At 31.9% G+C, this 27588-nt stretch overlaps 1 protein-coding gene and 1 pseudogene across 2 annotated transcripts in view; one reads left to right on the top strand and one right to left on the bottom strand.

Annotated features, from left to right (window-relative positions):
• Positions 1-27588, bottom strand: part of LOC145258224 (GTP-binding protein Di-Ras2-like) — a 606981-nt gene that overhangs the window by 20450 nt on the left and 558943 nt on the right. The window lies entirely within an intron of this gene.
• Positions 21366-21482, top strand: LOC145258422 (5S ribosomal RNA; annotated as a pseudogene).

Genomic DNA, 27588 nt, shown 5'->3' with positions numbered 1-27588 from the left:
TTATATATATATATATATATATATATATATATATATATATATATATATATATATAGCTTTCATACATGAACACAAGATGGTAGCGATGCCATTACAATATAAATACTGTAGTAAAATGTAATAAAACTACACCAAAAAATAAACGATGCGTCACAAGATCATATGTCAATTATGGAGCATATTTTATATAGGAATTTCGTTTGATGAAACAAAACAAGGCAAACACACAATCAGTATACACATTAAAAAAAGCGAATAAAAATTGAAAGCAGACATCCATGGTTACTTCACTCACATCCGTCCATCATATAAACTGCATCTATTTAGCAACGCTATTTGTCTTTTTCTCCCTTCTGGTCCTACCATAAATGATGTTTCTATTTTTGATTTGACATTACATATATTTTTATCCACTCAACAAGACCAGTCGCTATTTTTGTTTTATTCAGCGTTTTTGTTATTAACTCATTTATAAAAAATAACAACTGACTGATTGTTAGGCAAAACAATTGGACGTAGCAAAAAATCTAGAATTGTCACGACCAATAAAATATAATGAACTATGAATCTTTCATCAGACTATTTTGGAAGTCGCGTTATCTTTATGTTTCTAAGTTTTAGAGACGAGGATTGATAAGTCGTATTACTTTGATTATTTGGTTTGGTTTGGTTGTTTTGTTTTACGGCATATCAATCCTTTTCTGCTTATTTAATGCCAAATCTAGTCATTTCGAAAATATTATTCATGTTGCATCCAGTTGTTTTGTAGAAGGTTTTTTTTCCTTCAAGCTCTTTGTATCTTTAATCGTTAGTTTGTAGTGTTTGCTTCGGTTGTTTTATAGTGGATTTTTAACGCTTTTGTTCCCTGCCCTGCAGAACACGAGTTTTACAATGTGAGAGGGAAAAGAGTTACAGTGTTAATGTTTTGTTCATTTAAAGTTAGGAAACCAGTCAGGAAGTGGGGGAGATAAAAATACAAAGGGGAAATGGGAAGAAGGAAAGGAGGGGGCAGGAGGGTTGTTGTTTTTGTTTTTGGCTTTGCAGAACATAAAGTTTTGCAAAAAGAAGTAGAAAAACAAAAACAAAAAAAAAAACATCAATGTCAGGTGCGTTTCGTTGCATGTCGTCTCAGGAAGCCAATATCTTCAGACAGCCTGATCTGGTAGCACCAGCGATTATTTGGACTACTGTTGTTGTTATTATTATATTGAGTGTCATTTTCACAACGTTTTGGTCGATGTGAACTCCGACCTTCTTCAGATGTATCTTATCAAACCCAGGAATCTTACTGACGTGACATACTCGATAAATTATTTTCGCAAAGTGAAAGATAACCAGGCATGTTAGACGAAATGGAAAAGTGTAGGTTAGGTTCACTTTGTGCCAGGATATCCAGGGAGTTTGTTAGGAGAAACGATTCGCCATCATTTAAATTAGTTCTAAGCTCGCAGGTATTCGTTAATGCCAGCTTCAAGGGAAAGGGTAAATTGGTTTTGTTTGAGTTTTCGCCTGGTTTAATCGTAATTTTTGATTGGGCTTTCATTTAATTTTATTTAAAAGCTTCAGTTTTAGAGTGAGAGGTGCTGGCCAAAGTGGCTGTGTAGAATACCAAACATCTTAGTAGAATTTAAGTGTAAGTTACACTTTTCTATTGGTTGAAGATTTTATCATCATTGCAGATGGCGCGCAAAATACAATTGAGAATTATTTAGGACATTCTCAAGGATTAAATAAGAGGTGCAGTTCGAAATTCAGTGCAGATTTCTTAGTTCGACAGAAGCATTTATGAGCTCGATAAGAAGAAGATCGAAGGTTACATCGACCGAAATGTTGTCCAAATAACACTTAAAATAAAAACAGTAGTATGAATAATCAAACAATACAAATTATCTTTATTTCAGACGGACATTTGACGTTACTGATTCTATTTAATTCTCAATTATGTTTCGGCCGATAATCTTTTCGATCTCTCACGATTTTATAACTCATGCACTGTGATATTTCATATATTGTAGTAACTCCCATGTAGAACAAATATCTCAAAACGTTACAATATTTGCCAGCCCATATCAAACACTATGTAAATTCTTTTATTATCATAGATTGTTCATTACTTTTAAATCAAATATCGAATTAAACACATTGTATATTGGATGGAAGGGATCGGCAACCTCCTGCCCGCGGGCAAAGTCCAGCCCTCGAGCGAATTTTGTTTGGCTCGCCACCTTACTCAAGGCACAAAGACCACAGTGACAATTGAGAGACTGAATATATTAAATATAATCATATGATATTTATTCATTGTTATCTTCAAAAGCAGGTGCCATTTATTTACATATTTAATAAGATTATTGTTCTGCATGAGAATGTAACAGAAACTATTTGGCTTTCCTTCTATAATCAGCATGGCTTTTTGGTCCTCACGCTCCATTAGGTTGCCAATCCTTGTCGTAGAGTATAGTCAGACGGAATCATCGGTCAACATTCAATAAGTAAAATTTAACATGTGTGAGAACAGAAAAACGGAAGTACGGAAGAAAAGAGCACATGTGATCAGCGATTACTTTAAAGCAAGATCGGGAAGATAGCATACTGGGTCTATTTCCCATGTTCCCCCCCGGATAAACAAACATAGCTTCTATTATGTATAATCGTAAATGTTTACGCATTATAATTAACAACAACTGTTAATATATATGTTCTATATATATCACGAATGTTTTCGATTCTTCATCGAATGATCATCAAGTGAAATAACAAAAGTAAAAAGATGGAGAAAAAAAAAACAATTTTCAAAGGTAGTTATGAAACGGGTGTAGCCAGTTAAATACTGAGAGAACATTTCCCGCTGTCACAAAAAACATATTAACAATTTAAATTCTGTGATGTTTATATATATATATATATATATATATATATATATATATATATATATATATATATATATATATATATATATATATATAAATATAACAGAATAGCTACGTTCACAGACCCAAATATTTATTTTTCTTACAAAATAGTAATTTCAGGTATTAAAATTTCAGTGCATTTTCTACAGATCTGTTTCATTATGCAGAAACAATCCTTAATATTATGTCAATATCGAATGTTCTTGTGTATATACTTCTCAGTAAACAGAAAGATTTCCTTAGAAGAAATGTATGACAGTACAATGCCAGAAAACTGAAAAAAAAAGCTTATTTACTAAGGTATCCATAGAGAACTTTGCGATACATCCGGCTTGGCTCAACATAGGCCACATATCCGTAGCACACTTATATCTATCTTACGGGAAACTATCCCCAATTCTGTCGTGCTGTTTTAATGAAATATATTTTTTAACTGAACAGTTGGAACAGTATTTTTCGATTCCTTAAGTTTTTTTAATAATCCATATAAAAACAAACTATACATGCTGGTTTCTACCAATAATACCTCTACAAAAAGTACGAACAGATAAAATGATTAAATTTTGTACTTTTGGTCGGCATTAGTGTTTTTTTTTATTCTGAATCTAGTAGTTTTTGAAAAAATAAACGTTTATGCGTCAAATTCTTTATATTTACAAATATTTATTCGTGGATTTTGGTGTAGTTGTTTTGTTTTACGGCATATCAGACCTTTTCTAGTGATTTAATATTAACTCCAGTAATTTAGGAAAAAAGTTAAGGTTAATTTAACTTAGCGGACCAAATGAAGATTTACCATAGAAGTTATTTTTTAGGAATATGCAGGGTTTTTTTTTTCGAACGAATATCACATTTAAAATTGTCGCCGGCAAGTAGTTCTTATGATATTAAAACATTTATTTTCCGATGTTTTGCCTTATGATTTAACTGGTCGCCATTTTGAATATTGGTAAGTCTTTATTCGGTCCGCAAATGCCACATTTACTTTTTTAAGTTTTATGCCTCAAATCTTTATATCTTCAAATATTTATTGATGGGGTTTGGTTTGGTTGTTTTGTTTTACGGCATGTCAACCCCTTTGAAATTATTTTTTGACAAATCATGTAACATTGGAATCGTTTCTATTCTTCAAATGCTTCATATATTCAAATATTCACCTATGATGTTTGGTTTGATTGTTATTGAAAGAGAATTGTTATTTTTTGTTTTTGTCATTACAGAACATAATTGAGTTTAACAAATTGAAATAATTAAACAATATCTTCAGTATTTGGTGCATTTTAGGCCAAGAAGCCGATATCTTTACCCATCCAGACCTTGTAGCACTAGTTGGTCGCCATTAATTCATTCATTACATTTCTGATATGCCGTAAAACAAACAAAGCAAAGTTTGTTCCGATCACAGTCTAAACACATCCACTTACATATGATTAATATATTCTTATTTGCTTATAAATTCACGCATCGCTCTATAAATTTGTGGATGTATTTCTGGCAACGATCCGTAATTCTGTCGTAGTTGATAAATAAGGAAACGTAATAGGTGCATCTGATATCTAATACCAAGATATCACCAACCGCATTAAAATTATTGTATTTCGTTGTTTTACTAGATCCAAATAAAAGCAGCGACAACGACCCTATTGCATTGTTACGTAGTAGATGGCATCTCTATCTATACATACGCCGGAAAAAAGAAAGTCCGCACTTGTAATTTTTTCAAAAAATGCAAATTTAAGCTAAATTTAATGTAATTCTTCAAATAAACTATACCTCATTTGATTAGTCTTTTATTCTTCTATAATTTTACCTTTTTATATTTGACTTTTAATTGAAATATTCTAGTGCTCACGCCAATTAAAAAATATAACTTCAAATTGAGGAGGCCAAAAGAACGTCCGCAGCAACAAATTCGCTTAAAAACAACTTAAATTATCGCCTCTTAATCAGTTTAAAATATCCACCAACAGGATACAAAGCATTAATAATTGTTGTTGTCCCAGGTTATACAACGTAACATTTAGTCCGTATGCCACGACTTTCTCTTAGTGATCGTCAGGAGCTCATTAATCTCCACCTTTCTGGTTTATCGGACGCAGATTGAAATGTGATGAGAAAACGGTAAAAAAACTGTACAAAAGCACCAAAACACCGACAGTGTTCGTGATACCCCTAAATCTGATCGTACTAGAGTTACGTCTAACAGGGAATACAATGCTATCAAGATCCGCAGCCTAAGAAAAAGATTTGAAACGGCTCGTCAAATCCAACAACAGTGCAATCTTGTTAAAAAGTGCTGTCTTTCTACTGTCAAGAACAGACTCTTCATATTGGTCAAAAGTGCTTCTTAGCGACGAAAGCAAGTTCAATAGGCTAGGCAGTGATGGTAGGAAGTACATCCGCCGGAGGAAAGACGAAGAATTTAATCCTAGATGCGGAGTTTCAATGCTGCAAGGTGATGGAGTTCAGTTTTGGTGTGGGGCATTATTAGTACCAATGATGCAGGGCCTATAGTTCGCTTACTATTAAGTCCAATTAATTCGATCAAGTACATTAATATGTTGACTGAGCATCTTCTACCCTACTTTGGTCGGAATTTAGATGATAATCCCATCTTAATGCAGGATAATGCTCCTATTCACACAGCTGGCAATGTGAAGAGGTTCCTGGAAGAGCATGATATTCCGGGTTTGGATTGGCCTGCAGAATCCCTAGACCATAATCCTATCGAAAACCTATGGCATTACATCAAGCTACAGCTACGCAATGATAAAATGTCAAATTTGGAAGAACTTTGGACAAAAATTAAATGAAAGTGGGACGCCCTTTCCCCGGAGTATTGCTGTAGTCTAATTCAACGAATTCCCAAAAAATTGCATGCTGTCAAATTGCAGAAGAGCTATGCTACTAAATATTAACTAGTTCATTGCGCTCCTGTTGTATTTGTGCTGCATTAATGTCCTACATTTACATTTAAATAACAATTTTCTATTGTGCGAACTTTCTTTTTGCCTCCTCAATTTGAAGTTATTTTTTTAAATTGACATGAGCACTAGAATATTTCAATTAAAAGTCAAATATGAACAGGTAAAATTATAGAAGAATAAAATGCCAATGAAATGAAGTTTAGTTTGTTTAAACAGTTACATTAAATTTAGCTTAAATTTGCAGTTTTTGCATAAAACTACAAGTGCAGACTTTCTTTTTTGCCGCCTGCGTATATTGAGTTATTTGTCACGCTGACATCGATATTAAAAAACAACGTCGTAAAATAGCCTGCGATATGCAGGTGAAAACGAACGATAATTAATTTGCCTATTGCTTTAGAAACGATTTTTCATTAACTCAAGATTTAATTTTTCCATGTTAATATTAGATGATTCGTTTCATTTAGCTATTGCGAAAAGTTTTATATGTGCATATTTTGTTTTTACATTTTACATAATTGAGGTGAAAAGGTTCAAGAACACACAGACAAACAGACGAAGAGACACATACACATGCATATATATATATATATATATATATATATATATATATATATATATATATATATTATATATAAAGCAAAATTGCAAAATTATTGCTTTGGTTGCATTTTTAGTAACGTACTTAGATGTTCAGTTTAAAAACAGAAAAACACCATTTTCAACCTCTTACATGGTTAATACAACTGACGCCCTCCGCCATTTTTTCTCGCTACCAGCGATGTTATTTTTTCTCGCTACCAGCGATGTGATATTGCTTTAGAAACGATTTTTCATTAACTCAAGATTTAATTTTTCCATGTTAATATTAGATGATTCGTTTCATTTAGCTATTGCGAAAAGTTTTATATGTGCATATTTTGTTTTTACATTTTACATAATTGAGGTGAAAAGGTTCAAGAACACACAGACAAACAGACGAAGAGACACATACACATGCATATATATATATATATATATATATATATATATATATATATATATATATTATATAAAGCAAAATTGCAAAATTATTGCTTTGGTTGCATTTTTAGTAACGTACTTAGATGTTCAGTTTAAAAACAGAAAAACACCATTTTCAACCTCTTACATGGTTAATACAACTGACGCCCTCCGCCATTTTTTCTCGCTACCAGCGATGTGATTTTAATGATAACTTTTGCTGGTGAAATTTTAAATATAATTTTTTTAATATTTACTTTACACGCATAAACGTGTTAACATAATTGAAAATATTTTAAAATTTTGAAAATTAATTTAAAAAAAAAATGCAAAATTGGGTAATTTTTACTAACGATTCATTAAGGAATAAGGGATGACAACGGCGAAAAAATAAAAAGTAATGAACGCCGTTAATAATTTTAGAGCATTATTGAATAAAAACACTTGTACCAAGTTACATATGAAACATTTTGTAGAAAAACACAAAGAAATCCTTATTTGTGTACACTGAATAATATTCTAATTAAATCAGCATTTCTTATTTTATAACGACAAAAATAAATCAATTACAATAACTTGCGTGTCAGTGCTTTTAAGGTCTTGTCAGTGCTGAAAAGTGTCTAGCAATACCCACCAGTGTCCACCAGTGTTCTAAAGTGTCCGCAAGTGTCATCAAGTGATAATAACCATCTTTAAAATACCATCCCTCAGTTACCGCTGATAACAGTCATAACCGGCACTGGATGAAGTGTCTGTTACTAGACGAAAGTGCCTGACAATTAAAGACACGCAGTTTAATTCAATTGATGTAACCGACAATGAACAACTGTTGCAGAGCGAGACTGTATCGACAAAACGTTTCAAAACACTACCACGCCCCAGTGATCACTAATGCTAGTATATCATTGTGTTGTGTTTGTACGGAGGGCAATACGCCGTAAATAAATATATTTTAACGGTCCGTTTGACCAAGAAAACCTATTTAGAAAAAATGTATATTTACGCTGTCCTCTGCTTTCAAATGTGTGAATTTCCCGGTGGCGTTTGACTAAGTATGACTTAAGTAATACTTAATGTAATCTGTACTTTTGTGAAAATCAACCGGGTTTGTGTTTACATTTTCGGCAAGAGGTTCCTTGATACAATATATCCTTTTTGGTTCATAATACAATTTTATGTTTCATTTAATTCAGTATCTTATAAGTTTAATTTACTAATTACCTTTGCAAAGTTTCTGAAAAACTGATAATTATTTTTCCTAAGATTTTTAAAACGATATATTCAGACTTAAAAACCAAACAAAATTTTGTGCTTTTTCAACATTTTTCGCTGTAATTCTTTTAACACGTAAATATGCATGATTTTCCTTGTAGAGATTAACTATGGTCTACTATCCTTTAAATACAATCAAAATTTAGGCGTAAACTAAAAATAATTATAAGCGTTTTTAAGACGCAAAGGGATCCGTTTCCTTCGGCCATTTTGTCCATACCTATCGCATTTCAAAATTTACAAAAATGTAAAAATACAGATAAAAATACGTTCTCTCCGTATTTTTAACTTAAAAACTAAGAATAACAGTAACACGGAAAGTATAAGCCATAATACAAACAAAAACTAAATAAATGTGCTTTAACGGTCCATTTGATGAGGAAAACTTATTTAGAAAAGAATGTATATTTACGCTGACCTCTGCTTTCAAATGTGTGAATTTCCCGGTGGCGTCTGATTAAGTATGACTTCTAAAAAGGCCCAGTCATTTCAGGGTTTGTGAGAGGACAAAATTCAATGGCGGTTGGGAAGATTTACTACTACCTAGACGGAATTACGTAGCTGAGAAAGTGAGGCAAGGATGGTAAATATTCATTTTTTAGAAAAGTGGCAGAATGTGCATTTTCATGCATGAAAGCACTCTATAATACTAGATTTGAAAACACACCGCATTATTAGGTTTGAAATATGAGTACGAACGATTTGCATAGGAATGCCCCCTTTGATTTCTATTGTGTCGATAGGTAGGCGGAAACTGTTATCATTTTATGATATACAGGGTGATCCTCCCCCCCCAAAAAAAACAAACAAGCTGATCGACACTGGATCGGAAGTCTCGCTCCTCAAAATATCACTTTTTGATGAGTTAAAATCTAGTTAAGAACAAAGGTCACAAAAGGGGGGGACGAAATGTTGCACAATGACGTAGCCTCTTTTGAGGGAGCTGGGGGTTTCTACATTAATAACCCTTATATCTAGTTTATAACCTTGACATATCGGCCCGTTCTTGTTGATGTTTCCAACATGCGCCTATCGTTAGATATCGTTGGATATCGTTTATTCCCCGCGGAGCTGGTTTCGTTCCCAAGACGTTCCCCAACCAAGTAACTTTCCCCGGGGAACGATAGTGTCATAGTAACACAGAAAGCATAAGTCATAATACAAACCCAAACAATATTCAATGTAATATTTGTGTTTGTACAGAGAGCAATAAGCCATAAATAAATCTCTTTTTACAATCTGTTCAATGAGGACAACCTATTTAGAAACAAATGCCTATTTACGCAGTTCTTAGCTTACATATGTGTGAATTTTCCGATGGTATTTGAATAAAAGACCCAATGATTTCGAGTTTTGTGGAAAGACTAAATTCAATGGCGGGGGAGATTGTCTACTACCAATGTGGAATTATGTAGCCGAGAAAGTGAGGCAAGAAAGATAAATGTTAATTTTATTTCAGAAAGTGGCGAAATGTGCTTTTTCATGTGCGAAAACACGTTACACAATTTAATCTGAACACACGCCGTATTATTAAGTTTGAATGGCGAGTGCGAAAGATTAGCATGATAATGACCTCTTTGGTTCCTATGTTGTCGATAGTTGGGATCAATGTGTTATTTTATTATATACTACCAGGACACGTGTACCGGTGTTGTCCGAAGGAAATATGACCCAATACCTGGAGAGATTATCAATTTATGATTATCTAGTGCATTATCGTAAGCAAATCACTATGGATAAACAACAAGTAATATTTACACAGAGAGATGATGGTAGTTGCTTGGGGTAGTAACTGTTGGCTCTAGGAAATTGCAGGCACTGGCAGCAGTGACTAAAACGAAATCATCTGTCGTGTATTGTCTAACAGTAGCGGAATCGACTGGCTGCCATTGACCAATATCTGCTTAAATTTAACTGTTCCAAAATGAAATTGGCTGTTACTGGCCAGTGGTGAGTGCTAGTGATCATTGGCGTGTAGTGCTTTTTTTAAACGTTTTATAGGCACAAGCTGGCTCTGCAACAATCGGTAATTGTTGGTCACGAAAAGTGACTGCTGCGAAATGAAATTGCCTGTTGTCAATTGTCGGATACTGTCAGCAAACGGTAGGCATTGTCATCCAGTGGCAATTATAACTATAATCGGCGGTAACTGAAGGATAATGTTCTTTTAAAGTAGTTACTATTACTTGATGTCACTTGCGAGCACTTTAGGGCACTGTGGGGCACTGTGGGGCACTGACAAGCACTTGGGACACTGCTGTATTGAAACATTTACTTGTGTACACTGGCTGTCTTAACAACTATCTATTATGTGAGTAAATAGTGGTTCTAATCGATGCAGTGCTATGTCCTAATCCTATGTAAAGCAAACGTAACTCTAGTCTTGATTCTAGTCAATACCAATTTTCCCCTGTTGTAAATATTATATTGCAGCATATATTTTACTCATATAGGATATGAACCGCGTTATATTTTACATATTTCTTGCACTCGGTAGTTGTTGTTAATACAAGGTTTATAAATAAAAACGTTCATATTTCAGTACAGTTCGTATTTGGCATAAATACACATTTGCTAAATGATAAGAGCGTGAAGCCAATCCGGCATTTTAACTAATTCTAATGTGCAATAACTCCAAAGACTCGAAAAAGACAGATGAAACAACTGGCTGAGGGCCAAAAACAAACAAACAAATAAACAAAACAATCTGTTTATATATTGGTGGTTGGTAAGAACACGGATAATAATGTGAAGAAAAGTATAAAAACAAATCAAAAGATCGTGAAAAAGATTAAGAAGAAGAAGAAGAAGAAGAAGAAGAAGCTGACGACGATAATATGTTGAAGAAAAAGACATCAAAAAAGAAGAAATAAATAAAAAAAATTAATAAAAATCAAAGTCTTTATTGACTTATCAGCATTAAGAATGGACTAAAAGGACGGATTGAAAAAGACAGTGCATTCATAGAACATCACAATTTTGTAAGTGTATCTTAAAAACAAACTAATTGATTTGTGTATTGTTCACGGTAACTCTTCTGAAAGTCTGTGTCGTATTTTATTTTATATATATATATATATATATATATATATATATATATATATATATATATATAATTGAGAGGGATAGAGAGGGAGAATATAGATGATATCAGAGGAAATATATCCAACAATAAATTAAGTTGATCCCTAAATCGTATGTAGATAACATTTCACTGTGCTAGTTTGAATTCGTTCTCTCTTTGTGTTTGTGTGCGTGTATAATAGAAATGCCAATGGTACTAATTTACACACACACACACACACATACACACACACATATATAACTACTTAATTTACTCACATAAAATTAATATACGAAAGTATAGATTTATGCATAAAACTTTAACTATTTACTTAAAAAGTGCTCAATACGTAGGTAGAGCTAGTTAGTAAGTTATAAAATGCATATGGCGATTAAGCTACACTGAATATTCGGCGTTTCATCCACTCTAGGATAGGCACATAAGCCTGAAGAATCCTAGAGTGGATGAAACGTGGAATATTCAGTGTAGCTTAATCGCCATATACATTTTATAACTTACTATATATATATATATATATATATATATATATATATATATATATATATATATATGACTACTTCATTTAACTACACCTAGGTTTAAATAGGTCAAATCAATAGATATCTACGCTTCCCGCTAAAAAAGCACACACAAAGGAAGGGGAGAACCCAAGGTCAACTGGGCCGTTGTCCTGTAAGTGCTTGCTTATTGGCTGATTAGGAGGGGACCGGTGGAAACTAGAAATCTGATTGGATAACTAAAAACTGAATACAATGTGAGTATATAAAAACGCGAAACAACCACAACTCATCGCATAAGCCTGACGGATCCGAGCGTGGATGAAACGCGAAATATTCTGTGTAGCTTAATTGCCATATATATTTTTATAACTTACTATATATATATATATATATATATATATATATATATATATATATATATATATATATATATATAGTACTGGATATATGATAGATAACCTGATTATTTTGCATGGCATAAAAATGCTAAAAAGTTTGTTACAAACTAATTATTTGTCATCTAATTAGCAAAGACATTTTAATTATGAAGAATTTGAAAGAAAATGTTAGCATTACTAGACTTTTTCAATTAGCTGGCTGTATCCGCATTGATTAGGATAATGTTAGTTTTTAGTTCACGTATAATTATATTCCACCAAATATTTTTATCATTTGCGTGTTCGAAAGACAAGGATGAGAATTTTATTTTAGACGCATATACGCATCACAATGAAAGCCTTTATCCATCGGCTTTACATTATTACGGTTAGTTTGTCAAATTTTCATGTTTAAAAGTTTACATGATTACGCCCTGTGGACATTGGTTTGTCAATTCAAATATTTTATTTTAGATGCGCATACGCAATTTTAAGTAAGCTTTTGTCGGTCGGTCTTTCAGTCTAAAGGCTATATTGTGAAATCTTCATATTTAAAACACTACATGATTACATCATGTGACAATTGATGTGAATATTCGCGGATTAGCAATACACACACACGTACACACAAACACACATATATATATATATATATATATATATATAGTCATCCACATACAATACTGTTTACCTCCGCTCGATTTGTTTACACAAAGAGCGTCGCTTATATGCTCGTGTATATTCGTGTATCACTTCTCAATATGCTCAACTCAATGTGAGGAGCATTATAATCATCCACATACAGTACTGTTTCGCTGTTTCACAACCATCCATCAATCTATCCATCGCAGCCGTAGTCAAGATTGAACTCACTACACGAGTTTGTAGTGTAATTTAAATTTTGTCGGTAGCTGATTACTTGATGCTTCGCCAGGGCTATCAAGGGTATTTTTTTATCGTGACACCATCGCTAGACGAGGTGTCTACCACGGCTTAAGAGAGCCCCATCTACCCTCGATAGAAGGATATACTGCGCCAGTTTCTCAATCTGTACTCAATCGAGCCTCAATCGAGGCGCTGTATGTACCTCGCGGTACATACAGCGCCTCCCTTTCCCAAATGGTCACCCATCTTGTACTGGCCAGGCTCTACGTTGCTTAATTCCAGTCAACGTGATTGTGCCGTGCGTGTATATATATATATATATATATATATATATATATATATATATATATATATATATATATATATATATGATTTTCAGAATGTGAGAGATTGTATAATAAATTCCACAGCCAAACAACGCAGCAGCTCACAAGAGCCATGATAGTCAACGAACCGAAAGTCCAAGACTCGAATTTCGCCCTCATTTGGGCTCATCAGTTAGACACATCCGAACTCAGGATTCGAAACCCGAGCCTCTTGCATGCGAGGCAAGCACTCTACCAACTGAGCAAACGCCCCGCACACAAGAATTTCTATTAACCAACACAGATCAAGTATTTTCTATATCTCCATGTATTATTTTATTTCCATTTTTATATGCATTCATGTCGCATCTATATTCCTCATTTTATTCTTTTGCTAAGACATAACTTTTACATTCAAATTGTATTAAATGCTGGTATGGTTCTTGGTTATACCCAAACATTCTATCGTTGCTCCAAAATGGCCGTTACTAAAGCCAGAAACCACACTACAAATTGGTTAACCGTCCCTTGGTAAACATACCGCAATTCTTTCCTCTTTATTAAAAATGACACTGTAATGACTAAAAAGAAAATGGCGGAGGATTTATGATGTTGTTGAAAGTAAAACCATCGTCAACTTACTATTCTTGATTACTATCATGTTCATTCAATTGGAGCATTTAGCGACAAAAATCTTATTTGAATCTTAAACATAAATCATTTTATAGCATATCAGCCCTTTACAGGCTAATCTAATAATTTTGGAAAAAGGTTTTATGCCTACATATTGGTTATCCCGTCGTTTGGCGCGCTTTGTCGTACGAGGGTCGTCTCAAAAGTAATTGCTCTTATTTTTAAAACTCAAAAAGTTAAAGAGCCACGACGAGACAAGTGTTACCATTAAAACCAGCAGCATTTTCTGTTCCAGAATTTACTCTTCTACATAGTAATCGTCATTCTCAATGTGTTTCTCTAGAAATTCAGTGATACATCTCTGCTTCTGACGCATTTCCATGACAAGGAGAGTTGTTGTGTGATTGGTATTATAGATGACATACAATGATAAAGGTGTCTGTTGTATAATGGCGCACCAAAAAGGGGTCTGTTGTGTAATGTGTACCAAAGCACCATATGTCGATATGTGTGCTTGGGACGAAGAGTTCATCTTGATGTGTATACGTTTCACTAAATGCCTATTGCTGATTCTTCAATATCTGAACCTTAAGTTGTGTTGTTGCCGTCTATTTATATTCCAATGATATGATCGTCTAAATGTTCATATATATATAAATATAAATATAAATATATATATATATATATATATATATGTGTGTGTGTGTGTGTGTGTGTGTGTGTGTGTGTGTGATACATTTGGGACATAACTTAGTTTCATGCGTCGTTAATCTTGTCCACTTGAAATTCATCTTGTTCTTGGAGGGTAGGATGGGACCTGTTTGAACGAATATTCATTCACTTCCAATCACGCTGGTTGGTTTTATAGTGTTTTTATTCACTTTCCAGGTGTTGATCGCAGAAGAATGGAAAGTGAATATCTTTGCTTACGTGGTTAATTCTAGGTCTCCATTCTAAGACACGTCATCCCTTCCCCGTTGAAGGGGGGACGACTTGTTAAACCGTCCGCCATGCTCAACGTCCAAATTCCAACTCCTATGATCTCCTGCTGATCCACGTAACTCACGCGTAGATCCGTCAGCTGACCAGATACTTTGGTAAACTTGTCTACGATCCAGCCCTGCCATATTTTGACAGCCTTTTATCAACATTCATCTCTTGTTTATCTCTCTAGTTAGATAGATAGATAGATCAAGATGGATAGATACATAAGTAGATCGAGAGATATATCGATAATACACATAGATAAATAGATAGATCAACAGACAGATTAATAACTAACAAATACTTTTCTTGTGTTCGACCTACTACATAACAGAGTCTCGCATTGTCAATATCTTAAACAGAGAGATGAAACATTCAGGTCATGAATGCGTACGTTTAGTTATTATAACAATGCAATTTACAATCTGCTCTGATCAGTTTGGACGGAATCAAATATAGGAGACATTATTTTTGGAACCCCCTCGTATATCATATACACACTTGACTTTTTAAAAACTTATTTAATCTTATATTATTTAATGGGAATTCATTATTGAGATGATTATTATTTATTAATTTATTTTTATTGCGGACTATTATCCTCATTTTTCTTAGTTATTGTTTCACAACGTTTCGGCTAACTATTTCTCTGGCCTTCGTCAGTTAGTAACCGCGACGGAATAGGAACTCTGAATCTTGTAACTGCTTCTTCAGCAATTACTGCCTTCCGTGGTTGTCGTCTCACAACGTTTTGGTCAAGTAGGCCTCTAACCGGCTTTGGGTGGGATTGAAACCGCTATCTTCAGACAATGCACACGAATCGTAGAGGTTCAACGTCTCAATCCCATCGCGGTTGTCACCTGATGAAGGCGAGAGGAATAGTTGGTCCAAAAGTCGTGGAACAACAACAAAAAAATAATAGCCCGCAATAAATAAATTAATTATTTAACCTGGTTGGTTGAGCTAAAGTAAAATGTTTTTGCTGTTTATGAGTACCCAGCATGCACACAGACACAAGAATATCATTGTGACAACCATCATTGGATTTAAAAAAAAATAATTACTTCTGAAAAATTGTTTGGTTTTGTGCATAAGGCTGTGTTTTCAATTACATTCCCGGAGAGATAGAAACAAGAAGTTAGTTGGATTACAATATTATTAGGAGGAATATGGAACATAGTTACACAGCGTTGTTCATGGCAAGGATTATCAGTGACTTAAATAGTTGTGCTAGAATAGCTGCAGACACGATTTGATATAATAAACGCAGCACGACGCGCCTCGCTAAACTATTTCGGTAACTTTATAATGGTTGCGATAATCGAAACGGAGACGAAATCAATGTAATCTCTTTTTTTCAGTTTCAGTTTCGCCGATTAGACTTAACGGAGGCTGAAAGGAAATAGCGGATTGCAAACTGATGTTTAACATCGGACGTTCGCTATTAAAACCGAAGAAATTCGTTTATGTAGGACAGTAATTAGTTGTTTGTTGATGGGAAGCGCTTTGGCCGACTATTGGCGTGCGCATGCGTATTTCCCACTGCTTTTCTTGTCAAATCGTTTGCTGTCAGTATTGGATAGAAAACTTATTCTTTATTGTTTTTCGCTTCTATTTATTTATTTATTTATTTATTATTATTATTATTATTATTATTATTATTATTATTATTAGTAGTAGTAGTAGAAGAAGTAGCAGTATTGAAATATTTCTATGAGAAAAGATATCGAATGTTTCGTTTTTCTAATATTTCCATTCTTTCAATTGTATTTAGACTTTTAGAAATTGTTTTCCAATGATGCTATAGACATTAAGTCATGGACATTAAGATAAACCATGGAGGAACTCTATAAAACTAAAGAGAAAGAATCTAAAGAAATGAAGATTTTCATATTTATAATGTAATATATATATATATATATATATATATATATAATGTAATATATATATAATGTAATATATATATATATATATATATATATATATATATATATATATATATATATATATATATATATAGTCATCCACATACAGTATTGCTCATCAGTGCGGCTAGACAGGCAACTACCTCAAGCCAGGATTGAAACCCGATCGTCTGCACGACAGTCAAGGCTCCTAACCATTCTGCTATCGGCGACTGCTGAGCGAATCGTGAATTAACGATACCTAAGCTCGATTTGTTTCCACAAAGAGCATCGCTTTATACGCTAATGGTAATTCGTGTATCACAAGATGAGGAGCATATGTGTGTGTGCGTGTGTGCGTGCGTGTGTGTGTGTGTGTACTCTAATTTTCTAATCATTTTCATTTTTGCGGTTATGGTGCATTCAACCGTCCACCCACTTTAACAGACGTTTTAACCGAGAGATATTTTTAAGATTCTAACCGTCCTTTGAAGTATGTCTCTTGTACTTGGCCCACCGCAAAATATGCGAATTCTATTTCAAGAGTTCTTATATTTACTGGAATGATGTAGATCTTTTTTCAGATTCTAGTTTCTTTTCTTGTCTTGCATAAGACCTAGGTATTTTGTCATCTTTTCCTTCTCAACTCTATTTAACCTAATAGCATTGTCGATACTAACATCTGCTAGGGTTGCTTCTTTTTCATTTTTGTCCCATAATACTATATCAGGATTAATAGCTCCATTTTTTAGCTACGTAATTGAAGGAAATGTAAAATCATATTGTATGGTTCTTTATGGTATATGTTCCTCGGACATGTTGCTTCTACATTTTAAACTTTAATGGAAGCCGTCATATATAAAAATAATTTTATAAAGTTAACAGTAGGTTCTATACAGTGCAATGTTGTCCACAATGTATTGTGGACTAAGTTACTTCGGGAAGGCATTTGAAACTGCTATCCGGTGCATCGCGATGGCTCTTATACGAATCATACAATTAATCAATTTGATTAAAAACTTGTCAATTTCACTGATTTTGATATCAATAAACATATCGAACTGTGAAACAATCGTTAATCATCATTCAATCCCGGACAACGTCAGTTCTCCATGCTAGTATATATATATATATATATATATATATATATATATATATATATATATATATATATATATATATGTGTGTGTGTGTGTGTGTGTGTGTGTGTGTGTGTGTGTATATATATTAAATCAAACCTTGTGAAATATAATAGAATTTAAATGTTTGATTATACAAATTTTTCAGAATTTTTTATATGTTTTGTATCAAAATAAAATTAAAAAAAAAGCACTAATAAATGTTCCATAAACATCACGACAATTTTTAATTCCTTGTCAAAATATCTTCAGGCAATAAAGAATTACAAAAAGCAAACAAAACAAAACAAAAACAAGCAAGAAAAGCTGTCGTCCAAGAAAATTAAAATATAAACATTTGTCTAGAACTGCATCTGCTTGTCGCCTTGGCGTCTAATAACTAATGGTGTTTTGACTGTTTTTGAACGTTTTTCGTTTCTCCATTTAATTTTGTATTTTTTGGATTCAAAAAAAGGAGTAGAAGAAGAATTGATAAATAAAGACTAGGATCAAGCAGCGGATTCTGTGATGTTTAACAATTTTTGCTTAAATAAAAGGATGCTGTCCAAATGCACCCTCATATATATATATATATATATATATATATATATATATATATATATATATATATATATATATATAAAGATGCAATCAGGGAAACTCGACATTGCCCGTGGTTTGCATTATGGTCAATGAATGTTTCACACTCCCATACTTTTGTTCTCATCGAAATCGGTAAAAGCGTCTATTTTTTCAATCAAAGCAATTGGTTGTCTGCTCTGGTTGGGAACACAACGCGATTGACCGGGAGGAAGCTTCATACAATACATTGTAGTAAACACTGCACTGTAAAGAACCTACTGTTGATTTTTTAAACTTATATATATATATATATATATATATATATATACATATATATATATATAATGGATTGAATTAAAATTTAAAATAGAAAAGTCAAATATCATGCTTCAATTGTGCTCTAAACCGAAACATTTCGAATGTGCCCCTGTCAGATAAAAGAACATACTATTGATTTTATATGTCAGGCACTCTCTGCTTGTGTAGTTATACAACTTCTCAAATGCACTTGTGATATTAGGCTGTGTAAGGTGTTAACTTTGATCAAAACCGCCTGTTCCTTCTTTCATCATATTGTTTTCATTATCGCTTATCGATACTTTTCTAAGAACACTTCCAGACACATAAAGTACCTTTGTGTAAATTTCATAAAGTCGGCCCAGCCATTTTCAAGTCCACATCAAACTCACAGACACACAGATACACAGGCAAAGTTCCTTTTATATAATAGTTGACATTTCAAATAAAAAAAGATTCTTTAGAAAATATCTGTCATATATTTTGTAACAGAGTGCCAACGTGCGTATTGGCAACAGCAGCAACAGTAAACGTATGCAAATGACCGAGCCGTGTAAGAGGTGACGTCACAGCGAAGAAGAAGAAAAGAAAACTATTAATAAAAAGAAAAACGTGGCTGAGAAGGTGAGAAATAGACGTGTTACACAAGTGGCTCGAGAGAGACGTGTGCTAAACACATTAATCTGATGAAATAAGGAGCAGGCGATTTGACTAAAGGAAACATCTTACACAAGTGCATTTAAAAAGTTTTATTACCACACAAGCCAAAAGGCTCGACACATAAAATCAACAGTATGTTCTTCAATACATATGCTAAATATGACAGGACAAAGGGAGAGTACCACGCGTTCGACACGACAGAGTCTTGTTAAGCACATTGGAATACGAGAAAACTTTTGAACAAGAGACAAGGCGTAATGCTGGAAGTACCTGTAAATAAATGTCTGTTGTTCCAACTGAAAAAAAGTTAATCGAGTTCTTTCCTTGTCTTTGTTTTCTTTTCGACTGTGCATACAACGTGTTGGTGCTGAATGTTGACATATAACGACTACGTTACAATTTAACGATTTAAAAATAAGTAAAACAAAGTATTTGAAAAACTACGCATAAGATGCTAATACTATTTTTTTTATTAGAAATAATTAAGTATTTTTCTTGATAGTTTACCATACATTTTTCGGATAATATAGCCACCATTAGAAATCCAGAATGTTTTATTACAACAAATGAAATTTTATTATCGATATTTATTATATTCGGTTGATGAAAAAATTAATACCGTTTTTTGACGTTCAATTTTATATATAAAAAAACGATATTATTTCTGCACCAACCTAATAGATATAAAAAAAACTGAATCGTGTACTCCTTGTACATCAATAGTCGCTTGAAAGAGACACACTATGGCATAAGAAGGTTTTGGCAAAAATGCAAAATGTATCGATTTCAAAAGTAAAGGCGAATAACATATGTGACAGAAAAAATCTCTACTTTATATGAACCTTTTAAAAGAAAAAATACCTGGTTAATATTATTGAATAACTCCTTTGTATCTTCCAATGTGCGTCATCCAGAGAAAGCTGTACGTTTTGATACTGTAGCGTCGTCAGACTCACATTGAAGAAGCGTGTTCTGTTATCAGTATATATATATCTTCCTTTACCACGCAATATCAATCATTTCATATATATATATATATATATATATATATATATGTATATATATATATATATATATATATATATATATATATATATATATATATATATATATACCTTTACCACGCAATATCTATCATTTCATATATATATGTATATGAAATGATAGATATTGCGTGCTATATATATATATATATATATATATATATATATATGAACAAATGATTAATTTCCTCTATTTCCTCTGAGCTTTTACATCTGTTTGAGATTACTTTACTTGTAAATATTAACTCTTTAATATTTAAAATATATTTTAAGTTTACCATTTTGATTACCTTGGTAAACTTATTGTAATTTTTATTTATTATATATATATATTTATTTATTATATATATATATATTTATTATATATATATATTATATATATTATATATATATTATTATTTATATATATATATATAATTTAAAGGAGATTAGAACAATAGTCTAAAGAGCTGAGTGTATTTTAATGTAACAGTGAAATTACTAGTTTAATTAAAATACAGGAAATAGAAAGTGCTCGTTGTAATTTAGATATATAATCTCGATAGTTAAATGTCCTAGAGCTAATACAATATTAAGTAATGTGATTGATAATTTAAAATTTAAAAATCAAATTATAATTAAATTAAAAATCCGTTTCATAAGAAGGAACAACAACAAAATCAATTATCTGCATTATTTGATTTTGTTGTTGTTCCTTCTTATGAAACGGATTTTTAATTTAATTATAATTTGATTTTTAAATATTTAATTATCAATCACATTACTTAATATATATATATATATATATATATATATATATATATATATATATATATATATATATATATATATATATATATATATATATATATATATATATATATATATATATACACACACATACACGGCATAATCACGTTGACACAACGGTTCTCGTTGGATCACCGAAGTTAAGCAACGTTGAGCCTTGCTAGTACCAGATGGGTGACCATTTGGGAATTCTAGGCGCTGTATGTGCTTTCCGCTTATCTCGGCATTGTTTCCAGTAGTCTTGAACCTTGACTTACCACTGGTATTCAACAATGTCGACTTAAGAGAAGTGTGGTTGGAGATTGTGCAATTCTTTCTACACACATTTCACGCACAGACACCCTTATCATGGGTATATATATATATATATATATATATATATATATATATATATATACTAGCATGGGGACCCAGCGAATATTGAGCAGTTTTTCATTATCATATGTCAACTCCATCGTTACTCCAACAAGAATTTTAAAAATAAAAGAACAAATGAAAACACAAAAATGTAACCCACCCCCCCGAAAAAGGCAGAAGCACGTGACAAACTCTCCACCAGATATTTCGGCAGAAGGGATACGAAGAGAAGCTATTCTCCCGATATTGGACACTGTTTTATGACTATATTCCAGTTTAAGCGAATTTCTTTTATGCTCCCTCAGTCTAGAGAGATTTGTTATTACGGTTTGTTACAACGAAAACAAACTGTAAATAATTTCAGTTTCAAAAATACTAAAGTAGAATTTGTGTTAACCGAAATACACTTTTTTATGTTATAAAAATGATGAGTTATTACTTTTTGTGTTATTAAAAGAAAAAAACAATTAGCAGTTACGATGTCTAAAAAAAATGTGAAGAAAAAACTGGCAAAAAAAAACGTAAATGAAAAGTTTTTGTTTTTGTATTAAATAAAGAATCGTAGTTGAATTGGATTGTTTGTTTATTTTAAAATAAAATCCACTCGGCCACAATGTTAATTGCGAAATTACGGAAATTATTTTAAAAAAAACCCCAAAAAGAACAAACCAACTCCAACCGTTTTATAGAAAAAGATCATGTCGGTAAAAAACAAGTAAATTAAATATGTTATCAATATGAATCAAATTTATATAATAAACTTAAATAGAACACTTTAGCAATTCTCTCACTATAAACAATAACTAACACAGCGCTATTTAATAAAATCGATTTTCCTTAATGTAATATGCAAATGACGTCACTTCTTAATCGTATATTTTGCAAGAATAATACTATATATAGGAATGAATGAAACAGTATGTTATGTATATATTAATCAAACTGTGAACAAATAAACAGACAGGAATACGAATATATATATATATACATATATATATATATATATATATATATATATATATATATATATATATATATATACAGGCGGCAAAAAGAAAGTCCACACTTGTAATTTTTTTAAAAAACTGCAATTTTAAGCTAAATTTTATGTAACTATTTAAACAAACTATACCTCATTAGATTGGGCTTTTATTCTTTTATAATTTTACCTGTTCATATTTGACTTTTAATTTGGATATATATATATATATATATATATATATATATATATATATATATATATATATATATATATTTTATAAGCTGTCATTTCGGTTTCGATTCAAGCTAATGCACCCAAGTCATGTCGTCGATATAAATATATATTTTATTTTTGAAATCGAAACTTTATAATATATAAAAATCGATAGAACATTAACTCTGTAATAATATATACGAAATCTGCAAGAATTAAAATATAATATTGAAGCATACTTTACGACCGGGCTTTGCCGGGAGTTCGTTCTAGCTTACAAAATACTTTTTCAGTTTTAACAAAAGAGCTACAACAATATCAGAGCGTCTCCATTTTCGCTGAACATCTATAGAATGCCAACATCAATATATTACATATGAATGGGTCCCCTGTGGAATTTCCACAGGTCTCGGTAGTATTACTAAATTCGCTATTAAATAAGATCAAAAAGATAGATATGCCGTAAAATGAAAGAACCACTTCTTTATCATTTTCTTTATTTTACATATTTGCATCATTCAACACGGAAGATATGTACGCAGTGACCGATGACACACAAGCAAGTTTAATAGCTACTGAGAGTGTAATAGTATATAAAGTTTATTGCATTTCTTTCTTTTATCATACGCCATTTCTGTACTTACATTTTATCTCCCCTTTTATATTACTCCATTTTTATTAACTTCTGCCTAGTCGCTATTCTTGTTTCCACAAGGTGTTAGTGATTGAAACAATGGATATTATCGGGAATTATGAAATCAGTTATGCCGTATTCAAAACGCCTCGCGCATATTCCTGTTTATTATATTCCGATATTCTTTGTCACGAACACTTATTTTCTTCTAAGATTGTGAAATATATCAACTTATATTCAATTAATTATATACAATGATTGCCGTCCAAAGTATATACTATGTTTTGCCATAAAATAAAAAGGGGGAGTAAAGCTGGTTTGCATTAAAGTACACAAGAACAGAAAATCAAAGAGTTGTTTACAGAGTTGTTTATGGGGTTTGAGCGTTAAATAACCCTTTAAAATGTTGATATGCCGATAGAAAGATAAGCTAAGCCTTCATAGTTTTCTTTTTACTTTTCTCTCGATCCGTTCTCTTTATTTAACTCATCCTATATATATATATATATATATATATATATATATATATATATATATATATATATATATATATAAAATAAAAATCCGATTCCTACCCTCTGATGAGAAGAAAAGGACTATCCACTTATTAAATGTTTCGTTTTCAGATTAAATATGTTTTTAACTCTTTTTCAAAGTGTTTTAACATGTTTTATTAACTATTTGCCCTATATCCTATTTGGTTTTATCGAGCTTTTACTTCCGGTTGAGATTACTTTATAAATATTAATTCTTTAATATTTATAATATACTTTAGTTTTACCATCTTGGATCATTTTGGTAAATTTAATTGTAATTTTTATTTTATTATAAGCTCCCGCTGGTTGAGTTTTTTTTTTATTCTTTCTAGATATGTTTGAAAAGGAACACATTCCTCTGTCTGCCAAAAATATCCCTATTCCTACCCAACAAGAATATATCCACAAATTTGTTCTCGCTTTGAATACTTTCCTAAAAATATAAGGTGGAAGGCTTATCATCATGCCTTAACCATTAACAATACACTTGAAGTGCCTATTTCCTCTGAAGACCAACCTCAGCCAGAAATATTAACAAATGAACTCCCTATCAACTCTCATAGAGAACAAAAGAAAATCGAAAGAATTGCTGCCAAATTTTACGGATTAAAACCACTGCCCACCCCAAATACAACCCTTACCTTGAGGAGTTTGAGAATTCCATGTTAAATTTACTCCAAAAAATTAAATTTAAGAAACAAAAACACCATTATAATCCGGTTACTCGAAAAATAAATAATTTTGCCAAAAAACTTAAGAAGAATAAACATATATTCTTCCCTGCTGATAAGACAAAAAATTATTATAAACTTGACTATCCTACATATAAAAAAACTTTTGTGCAAAGAACTTAATAAATCTTATAAAATAGTCCCTCCTAAGACATTAGATTCCATTAATTCTGAAGCTAAATATTTACTGACTTCTATGAATATTCATAACTTCACTGAAATAATTGCTCCGGGTACCCCTAAATTCACCCTCAAGGATCATAAACCTAATTTCTATGACAACCCCTTCATCAGATTGATCTGCCCATCTAACTCTGACTTAGGTGCTGTAAGCAAAAATATCTTAGATAAAATCATCCCTTCTATTAAAGAAAAAGTAAGTTTCCTTCTTTGGCTAAATTCAAATTCCGTAATTAATTGGTTTGTCTCCCTTAAAAATAAACACCTCCTTAACTTCATAACCTTTGACATCCAAAATTATTATTAATCAATTTCTCCGATCCTTTTAAATAAGGCTCTAATCTTTGCTAAAAGAAATTCTGACTTAACTAATTTAGAAATTAAATTAATTCTCCTAGCGAGAAAGTCCCTTATACAATTTAACAATAAGTTTTGGACTAGAAAGGACACCCCTGGTAATTTTGACATCTTAATGGGTGCTTTTGACTCTGCATAAGTTACCGATTTAGTGGGACTCTTCTTACTGAAAGAACTTAAATACCACTTTAAACATATCCAAGGGGGCCTTTATAGAGATGATGCCCTTTTTACTACAACAACCAGTCCAAGAGAGTGCAACGAAACAATTAAAAAATTACATAACGTCTTTAATAACTTTGACCTTTCTATAATTATTGAACCAAACAAAAAACTTCAAATTTTCTAGATGTTAATCTTAGCATCGAAACTCATAGCCCCTATCATAAACCCAACCCTACGCTTTTATACGTCCATAAATCTTCTAACCACCCCGACTCAATTATAAAATCTATAGTATCATCCGTCTCTAGAAGAATTTCTGCTCTTTTTGCTGAAAAAAACCCTTTTAATCAGAATGCTACTTTCTTCATTAATCAGAACACAAGGAAAAGATTGAATACTATCATTATGCTCCTTCTGCTGGCCACCTTAAATCTGTTATCACACACAATATGACTCGAAAGAAACCAGAGCAAATAACAAGATCTGCCGCTATTAATAACAGTGAAGCAGTCTACATATATAATCCAAACCAAAATATTAATCGTAATACATCTAACCCACCCAGCCGCATAAGGAGAAAGAAAATATTTGGTTTAATCCTACCTAAGGAATTCTTCAACATTGTACAAAACTCTTTCAAATATCCACACAGATATAGTTCTATTTTCAATAAAAACTCAATCAGGATTTTTTATTCAACAATGCCTAATTAAGCACAAAGAATCTTAACATCTAATAACAAAAAAAAAATAAATAAGCCCCAAAAATCCCTTTCCCAATTAAACCCAAAACTAACTGTAATTGTAATAACAAGCATCTTTGCCCACTCAATAATGATTGCATCCATAAAGATGTTATATATTCATGCACAATTACTGAACTCTCACGCAAACCTCCCATAACATACATTAATATTTCGTCTTCAAGTTATCCTTCTTCCCATTCTCCATCTGATATATCTAATATATATATATATATATATTCCCATTCTCCATCGGATATATATATATATATATATATATATATATATATATATATATATATATATATATATATATATATATATATATATATATATATATATATATAAGAGCAAATAGTTAATAAAACATGTTAAAAAAGTCTTTGAAAAAGAGTTAAAAACATAAGCATAAGCCTGAAGAGTCCTAGAGTGGATGAAACGCGGAATATTCATTGTAGCTTAATCTCCATATATATTCCATGACCTACTATATATATATATATATATATATATATATATATATATATATATATATATATATATGGCGCTTTTCATTGTAATTGCTCTTCCATTTCTAATTTTGAATAAAGATCTTTCAATCAAATCACGTTAATAGCGGAGCTGCACACACACACAAACACATACACACGCATGTGCGCGTGCAGACACATACACACAGACATACAACAGAAAAGGAACAATAAACTTTAGATCTAAAAAAAAAAAACAGACAGAAATGTCAAACAGGAACAAAAGGTACAGCATCCGTGAGAGGCGAAAACATAAGGCAAATACGAGTACTGCTACCACATTTTGAGTTGTCGCTCGGATGATTCTTTCTAGTTTCGGTAGAATACAAAACAAATTTCTTAATCCAGTAAAAGTTAATCTCTCCTGCTTTCTACACTCTCGCATCTATAAAAAGGAACGTCGCAATTCTGGTATCTCTAGAGCAAGAACTAGTTTTCTATCACAATTGCAAATAAATTGATTCATTCCCCGTTTATCTAGTACCATGTGGAATTTCCATGAGCATAGTTCATTTCAATAAATTCTTTATATATGGAATCCATTAGCACAGGGCTGCTTCCCTGCAGACTACAACATGGGCGTCTTCAAATCAAATGTCAACAGATACTTGTTGTAAAACATAAAATATAAAAACAAATTTTGTTCAGTCCATTCATCATTTTCAATACTATTATAATATTTTAATTAACAGTTTATTCAATCCAACGATGTTATGTTAATTTAAATTACCTCCCTTGGAAATTCATGAAAAGTATTTGAAGACAGGTTTTCGTAATTTCTCATTTTTGGACACAGAGAAAATAAAATCGAATAGAGAAAGAGAAAGAAAGAAAGAAAGATAGATAGATAGATAGATAGATAGACAGGGAGAGAGAGAGAGAGAGA

The sequence above is a fragment of the Euprymna scolopes genome, chromosome 33 (genome assembly GCF_053919585.1).
Source record: "Euprymna scolopes isolate OS-2025 chromosome 33, ASM5391958v1, whole genome shotgun sequence".
Lineage (NCBI taxonomy): Eukaryota > Metazoa > Mollusca > Cephalopoda > Sepiida > Sepiolidae > Euprymna > Euprymna scolopes.
Note: the sequence above shows the minus strand (reverse complement) of the source record. Positions and strands in the feature narration are given on the sequence as shown.